The sequence below is a fragment of the Narcine bancroftii genome, unplaced genomic scaffold (genome assembly GCF_036971445.1).
Source record: "Narcine bancroftii isolate sNarBan1 unplaced genomic scaffold, sNarBan1.hap1 Scaffold_158, whole genome shotgun sequence".
NCBI classification, from domain to species: domain Eukaryota; kingdom Metazoa; phylum Chordata; class Chondrichthyes; order Torpediniformes; family Narcinidae; genus Narcine; species Narcine bancroftii.
This window is the reverse complement of record NW_027211893.1, coordinates 9,216,594-9,225,261: the sequence shown is the minus strand read 5'-3', so window position 1 is coordinate 9,225,261 and position 8,668 is coordinate 9,216,594.

The window sequence follows — 8,668 nt, the reverse complement described above, 5'->3', positions numbered from 1 at the left end:
CCGCCTCTGAATCCCCAACTCTGATTCCCTGCCTCTGATTCCCCAGCTTCATTACCCGCCTTTGATTCCCCCCGTCTGATTCCCAGCCTCTGAATCCCCGTGTCTGATAACCTGCCTCTGATTCCCCGCCTCTGATTCCCCATCTCAGATTCACCGCCTCTGATTCCCCAACTCTGATTCCCCATCTCTGATTCCGCACATCCGATTCCCTGCCTCTGATTCCCCATCTCGGATTCCGCACATCTGATTCCCTGCCTCTGATTCCCTGACTCTGATCCCCACCTCTGATTCCCAAGCTCTGATTCCCCGCCTCTGATTCCCCAACTCTGATTCCCCTCCTCTGATTCCCCAGCTCTGATTCCCCGCCTCTGATTCCCCGTGTTTGATTCCCTGCCTCTGATTCCCCGCCTCTGATTCCCCATCTCTGATTCACCGCCTTTGATTCGCCACCTCTGATTCCCCATATCTGATTCCTCGCCTCTGTTTCCCCGCCTCTGATTCCCCACCTCTGATTCCCCATATCTCATTCCCCGCCTCTGATTCCCCATCTCTGATTCCCGGACTCTGATTCCCCACCTCTGATTCCCAGCCTCTTATTCCCGGCATCTGATTCCGGCCTCTGATTCCCGGCCTCTGATTCCCTGCTTCTGATTCTGATTCCCTGCCTTTGATTCCCCATCTCTGATTCCGAACATCTGATTCCCTGCCTCTGATTCCCCATCTCTGATTCCCCATATCTGATTCCCCGCCTCTGTTTCCCTGCCTCTGATTCCCCGCCTCTGTTTCCCAATATCTAAGTCCCCGCCTCTGATTCCCCAACTCTGATTCCCCACCTCTGATTCCCCAGCTCTGATTCCCCGCCTCTGATTCCCTGCATCTGATTCCCTGCATCTGATTCCAAGCCTCTGATTCCCTGCCTCTGATTCCCAACCGCTGATTCCCCACCTCTGATTCCCCATATCTGATTCCCAGCCTCTGTTTCCCCGCCTCTGATTCCCCGCCTCTGCTTCCCCATATCTGATTCCCGGACTCTGATTCCCCGCCTCTGATTCCCTGCCTCTGATTCCCCAGCTCCGATTCCGCACATCTGATTCCCTGCCTCTGATTCCCCGCCTCTGATTCCCCGCCTCTGATTCCATGCCTCTGATTCCCAACCTCTGATTCCCCACCTCTGATTCCCCGTGTTTGATTCCCCGCCTCTGTTTCCCCGCCTCTGATTCCCCAACTCTAATTCACCGCCTCTGATTCCCCATATCTGATTCCCTGCCTCTGTTTCCCCGCCTCTGATTCCCCGCCCCTGTTTCCCCATATCTGATTCCCTGCCTCTGAATCCCCAACTTTGATTCCCAGCCTCTGATTCCCCAGCTCTGATTCCCCGCCTCTGATTCCCCGTGTTTGATTCCCTGCCTCCGATTCCCGGCCTCTGATTCCCCATCTCTGATTCACCGCCTTTGATTCGCCACCTCTGATTCCCCATATCTGATTCCCCGCCTCTGTTTCCCCGCCTCTGATTCCCCGCCTCTGATTCCCCATATCTCATTCCCCGCCTCTGAATCCCCATCTCTGATTCCCGGACTCTGATTCCCCACCTCTGATTCCCGGCCACTTATTCCCGGCACCTGATTCCGGCCTCTGATTCCCGGCCTCTGATTCCCTGCTTCTGATTCTGATTCCCTGCCTTTGATTCCCCATCTATGATTCCGCACATCTGATTCCCTGCCTCTGATTCCCCATCTCTGATTCCCCATATCTGATTCCCCGCCTCTGATTCCCCAACTCTGATTCCCCACCTCTGATTCCCCAGCTCTGATTCCCCGCCTCTGAATCCCCGCATCTGATTCCCTGCATCTGATTCCAAGCCTCTGATTCCCTGCCTCTGATTCCCAACCTCTGATTCCCCACCTCTGATTCCCCATATCTGATTCCCAGCCTCTGTTTCCCCGCCTCTGATTCCCCGCCTCTGTTTCCCCATATCTGATTCCCGGCCTCTGATTCCCCGCCTCTGATTTCCCGCCTCTGATTCCCTGCCTCTGATTCCCCATCTCCGATTCCGCACATCTGATTCCCTGCCTCTGATTCCCCGCCTCTGATTCCCCGCCTCTGATTCCCTGCCTCTGATTCCCAACCTCTGATTCCCCACCTCTGATTCCCCGTGTTTGATTCCCCGCCTCTGTTTCCCTGCCTCTGATTCCCCGCCTCTGATTCCCCAACTCTAATTCCCCGCCTCTGATTCCCCATATCTGATTCCCCACCTCTGATTCCCCATGTTTGATTCCCCGCCTCTGTTTCCCCGCCTCTGATTCCCCGCCTCTGATTCCCCAACTTTGATTCCCAGCATCTGATTCCCCAGCTCTGATTCCCCGCCTCTGATTCCCCGCATCTGATTCCCTGCATCTGATTCCAAGCCTCTGATTCCCTGCCTCTGATTCCCAACCTCTGATTCCCCACCTCTGATTCCCCATATCTGATCCCCAGCCTCTGTTTCCCCGCCTCTGTTTCCCCATATCTTATTCCCGGCCTCTGATTCCCCGCCTCTGATTCCCCGCCTCTGATTCCCTGCCTCTGATTCCCCATCTCCGATTCCGCACATCTGATTCCCTGCCTCTGATTCCCCGCCTCTGATTCCCCGCCTCTGATTCCCTGCATCTGATTCCCAACCTCTGATTCCCCCCTCTGATTCCCCAACTCTAATTCCCCGCCTCTGATTCCCCATATCTGATTCCCTGCCTCTGTTTCCCCGCCTCTGATTCCCCGCCCCTGTTTCGCCATATCTGATTCCCTGCCTCTGATTCCCCGCGTTCTATTCCCTGCCTATGATTCCCCGCCTGTGATTCCCCATCTCTGATTCACCACCTCTGATTCCCCACCACTGATTCCCCATATCTAATTCCCCGCCTCTGTTTGCCCGCCTCTGATTCCCCGCCTCTGTTTCCCCATATCTGATTACCCGCCTCTGAATCCCCAACTCTGATTCCCTGCCTCTGATTCCCCAGCTTCATTACCCGCCTTTGATTCCCCCCGTCTGATTCCCAGCCTCTGAATCCCCGTGTCTGATAACCTGTCTCTGATTCCCCGCCTCTGATTCCCCATCTCAGATTCCCCGCCTCTGATTCCCCAACTCTGATTCCCCATCTCTGATTCCGCACATCCGATTCCCTGCCTCTGATTCCCCGACTCTGATTCCCCACCTCTGATTCCCCAGCTCTGATTCCCAGCCTCTGATTCCCCAACTCTGATTCCCCGCCTCTGATTCCCCAGCTCTGATTCCCCGCCTCTGATTCCCCGTGTTTGATCCCCTGCCTCTGATTCCCCAGCTCTGATTCCCCATCTCTGATTCACCGCCTTTGATTCGCCACCTCTGATTCCCCATATCTGATTCCTCGCCACTGTTTCCCCGCCTCTGATTCCCCGCCTCTGATTCCCCATATCTCATTCCCCGCCTCTGATTCCCCATCTCTGATTCCCGGACTCTGATTCCCCACCTCTGATTCCCGACCTCTTATTCCCGGCATCTGATTCCGGCCTCTGATTCCCGGCCTCTGATTCCCTGCTTCTGCTTCTGATTCCCTGCCTCTGATTCCCCAGTTCTGATTCCGCACATCTAATTCCCTGCCTCTGATTCCCCACCTCTGATTCCCCATATCTGAATCCCCGCCTCTGTTTCCCCGTCTGTGATTCACCGCCTCTGTTTCCCCATATCTAAGTCCCCGCCTCTGATTCCCCAACTTTGATTCCCCACCTCTGATTCCCCAGCTCTGATTCCCCGCCTCTGATTCCCCACCTCTGATTCCCCATATCTGATTCCCAGCCTCTGTTTCCCCGCCTCTGATTCCCCGCCTCTGTTTCCCCATATCTGATTCCCGGCCTCTGATTCCCCGCCTCTGATTCCCCGCCTCTGATTCCCTGCCTCTGATTCCCCATCTCCGATTCCGCACATCTGATTCCCTGCCTCTCATTCCCCGCCTCTGATTCCCCGCCTCTGATTCCCTGCCTCTGATTCCCAACCTCTGATTCCCCACCTCTGATTCCCCGTGTTTGATTCCCCGCCTCTGTTTCCCCGCCTCTGATTCCCCGCCTCTGATTCCCCAACTCTAATTCCCCGCCTCTGATTCCCCATATCTGATTCCCCGCCTCTGTTTCCCCGCCTCTGATTCCCCGCCCCTGTTTCCCCATATCTGATTCCCTGCCTCTGATTCCCCAACTTTGATTCCCAGCCTCTGATTCCCCAGCTCTGATTCCCCGCCTCTGATTCCCCGCATCTGATTCCCTGCATCTGATTCCATGCCTCTGATTCCCTGCCTCTGATTCCCAACCTCTGATTCCCCACCTCTGATTCCCCATATCTGATTCCCAGCCTCTGTTTCCCCGCCTCTGATTCCCCGCCTCTGTTTCCCCATATCTGATTCCCGGCCTCTGATTCCCCGCCTCTGATTCCCCGCCTCTGATTCCCTGCCTCTGATTCCCCATCTCCGATTCCGCACATCTGATCCCCTGCCTCTGATTCCCCGCCTCTGATTCCCTGCATCTGATTCCCTGCATCTGATTCCAAGCCTCTGATTCCCTGCCTCTGATTCCCAACCTCTGATTCCCCACCTCTGATTCCCCATATCTGATTCCCAGCATCTGTTTCCCCGCCTCTGATTCCCCGCCTCTGTTTCCCCATATCTGATTCCCGGCCTCTGGTTCCCCGCCTCTGATTCCCCGCCTCTGATTCCCTGCCTCTGATTCCCCATCTCCGATTCCGCACATCTGATTCCCTGCCTCTGATTCCCCGCCTCTGATTCCCCGCCTCTGATTCCCTGCCTCTGATTCCCAACCTCTGATTACCCACCTCTGATTCCCCGTGTTTGATTCCCCGCCTCTGTATCCCCGCCTCTGATTCCCCTCCTCTGATTCCCCAACTCTAATTCCCCGCCTCTGATTCCCCATATCTGATTCCCCGCCTCTGTTTCCCCGCCTCTGATTCCCCGCCCCTGTTTCCCCATATCTGATTCCCTGCCTCTGATTCCCCAACTTTGATTCCCAGCCTCTGATTCCCCAGCTCTGATTCCCCGCCTCTGATTCCCCGCATCTGATTCCCTGCCTCTGATTCCCAACCTCTGATTCCCCACCTCTGATTCCCCATATCTGATTCCCAGCCTCTGTTTCCCCGCCTCTGATTCCCCGCCTCTGTTTCCCCATATCTGATTCCCGGCCTCTGATTCCCCGCATCTGATTCCCCGCCTCTGATTCCCTGCCTCTGATTCCTCATCTCCGATTCCGCACATCTGATTCCCTGCCTCTGATTCCCCGCCTCTGATTCCCCGCCTCTGATTCCCTGCCTCTGATTCCCAACCTCTGATTCCCCACCTCTGATTCCCCGTGTTTGATTCCCCGCCTCTGTTTCCCCACCTCTGATTCCACAGCTCTGATTCCCCGCCTCTGATTCCCCACATCCGATTCCCCATATCTGATTCCCCGCCTCTGTTTCCCCGCCCCTGATTCCCCGCCTCTGTTTCCCCATATCTAATTCCCCGCCTCTGATTCCCAACTATGATTCCCCGCCTCTTATTCCCCAGCTCTGATTCCCTGCCTCTGATTCCCCGCGTTCTATTCCCTGCCTCTGATTCCCCGCCTGTGATTCCCCATCTCTGATTCACCACCTCTGATTCCCCACCACTGATTCCCCATATCTAATTCCCCGCCTCTGTTTGCCCGCCTCTGATTCCCCGCCTCTGTTTCCCCATATCTGATTCCCCGCCTCTGAATCCCCAACTCTGATTCCCTGCCTCTGATTCCCCAGCTTCATTCCCCGCCTTTGATTCCCCCCGTCTGATTCCCAGCCTCTGAATCCCCGTGTCTGATAACCTGCCTCTGATTCCCCGCCTCTGATTCCCCATCTCAGATTCACCGCCTCTGATTCCCCAACTCTGATTCCCCATCTCTGATTCCGCACATCCGATTCCCTGCCTCTGATTCCCCGACTCTGATTCCCCACCTCTGATTCCCCAGCTCTGATTCCCCGCCTCTGATTCCCCAACTCTGATTCCCCGCCTCTGATTCCCCAGCTCTGATTCCCCGCCTCTGATTCCGCGTGTTTGATCCCCTGCCTCTGATTCCCCAGCTCTGATTCCCCATCTCTGATTCACCGCCTTTGATTCGCCACCTCTGATTCCCCATATCTGATTCCTCGCCACTGTTTCCCCGCCTCTGATTCCCCGCCTCTGATTCCCCATATCTCATTCCCCGCCTCTGATTCCCCATCTCTGATTCCCGGACTCTGATTCCCCACCTCTGATTCCCGACCTCTTATTCCCGGCATCTGATTCCGGCCTCTGATTCCCGGCCTCTGATTCCCTGCTTCTGATTCTGATTCCCTGCCTCTGATTCCCCATTTCTGATTCCGTACATCTAATTCCCTGCCTCTGATTCCCCACCTCTGATTCCCCATATCTGAATCCCCGCCTCTGTTTCCCCGTCTCTGATTCCCCGCCTCTGTTTCCCCATATCTAAGACCCCGCCTCTGATTCCCCAACTTTGATTCCCCACCTCTGATTCCCCAGCTCTGATTCCCCGCCTCTGATTCCCCACCTCTGATTCCCCATATCTGATTCCCAGCCTCTGTTTCCCCGCCTCTGATTCCCCGCCTCTGTTTCCCCATATCTGATTCCCGGCCTCTGATTCCCCGCCTCTGATTCCCCGCCTCTGATTCCCTGCCTCTGATTCCCCATCTCCGATTCCGCACATCTGATTCCCTGCCTCTCATTCCCCGCCTCTGATTCCCCGCCTCTGATTCCCTGCCTCTGATTCCCAACCTCTGATTCCCCACCTCTGATTCCCCGTGTTTGATTCCCCGCCTCTGTTTCCCCGCCTCTGATTCCCCGCCTCTGATTCCCCAACTCTAATTCCCCGCCTCTGATTCCCCATATCTGATTCCCCGCCTCTGTTTCCCCGCCTCTGATTCCCCAGCTCTGATTCCCCATCTCTGATTCACCGCCTTTGATTCGCCACCTCTGATTCCCCATATCTGATTCCTCGCCACTGTTTCCCCGCCTCTGATTCCCCGCCTCTGATTCCCCATATCTCATTCCCCGCCTCTGATTCCCCATCTCTGATTCCCGGACTCTGATTCCCCACCTCTGATTCCCGACCTCTTATTCCCGGCATCTGATTCCGGCCTCTGATTCCCGGCCTCTGATTCCCTGCTTCTGATTCTGATTCCCTGCCTCTGATTCCCCATTTCTGATTCCGTACATCTAATTCCCTGCCTCTGATTCCCCACCTCTGATTCCCCATATCTGAATCCCCGCCTCTGTTTCCCCGTCTCTGATTCCCCGCCTCTGTTTCCCCATATCTAAGTCCCCGCCTCTGATTCCCCAACTTTGATTCCCCACCTCTGATTCCCCAGCTCTGATTCCCCGCCTCTGATTCCCCACCTCTGATTCCCCATATCTGATTCCCAGCCTCTGTTTCCCCGCCTCTGATTCCCCGCCTCTGTTTCCCCATATCTGATTCCCGGCCTCTGATTCCCCGCCTCTGATTCCCCGCCTCTGATTCCCTGCCTCTGATTCCCCATCTCCGATTCCGCACATCTGATTCCCTGCCTCTCATTCCCCGCCTCTGATTCCCCGCCTCTGATTCCCTGCCTCTGATTCCCAACCTCTGATTCCCCACCTCTGATTCCCCGTGTTTGATTCCCCACCTCTGATTCCCCAACTCTAATTCCCCGCCTCTGATTCCCCATATCTGATTCCCCGCCTCTGTTTCCCCGCCTCTGATTCCCCGCCCCTGTTTCCCCATATCTGATTCCCTGCCTCTGATTCCCCAACTTTGATTCCCAGCCTCTGATTCCCCAGCTCTGATTCCCCGCCTCTGATTCCCCGCATCTGATTCCCTGCATCTGATTCCAAGCCTCTGATTCCCTGCCTCTGATTCCCAACCTCTGATTCCCCACCTCTGATTCCCCATATCTGATTCCCAGCCTCTGTTTCCCCACCTCTGATTCCCCGCCTCTGTTTCCCCATATCTGATTCCCGGCCTCTGATTCCCCGCCTCTGATTCCCCGCCTCTGATTCCCTGCCTCTGATTCCCCATCTCCGATTCCGCACATGTGATTCCCTGCCTCTGATTCCCCGCCTCTGATTCCCCGCCTCTGATTCCCTGCCTCTGATTTCCAACCTCTGATTCCCCACCTCTGATTCCCCGTGTTTGATTCCCCGCCTATGTTTCCCCGCCTCTGATTCCCCGCCTCTGTTTCCCAATATCTAAGTCCCCGCCTCTGATTCCCCAACTCTAATTCCCCACCTCTGATTCCCCAGCTCTGATTCCCCGCCTCTGATTCCCTGCATCTGATTCCCTGCATCTGATTCCAAGCCTCTGATTCCCTGCCTCTGATTCCCAACCTCTGATTCCCCACCTCTGATTCCCCATATCTGATTCCCAGCATCTGTTTCCCCGCCTCTGATTCCCCGCCTCTGTTTCCCCATATCTGATTCCCGGCCTCTGGTTCCCCGCCTCTGATTCCCCGCCTCTGATTCCCTGCCTCTGATTCCCCATCTCCGATTCCGCACATCTGATTCCCTGCCTCTGATTCCCCGCCTCTGATTCCCCGCCTCTGATTCCCTGCCTCTGATTCCCAACCTCTGATTCCCCACCTCTGATTCCCCGTGTTTGATTCCCCGCCTCTGTA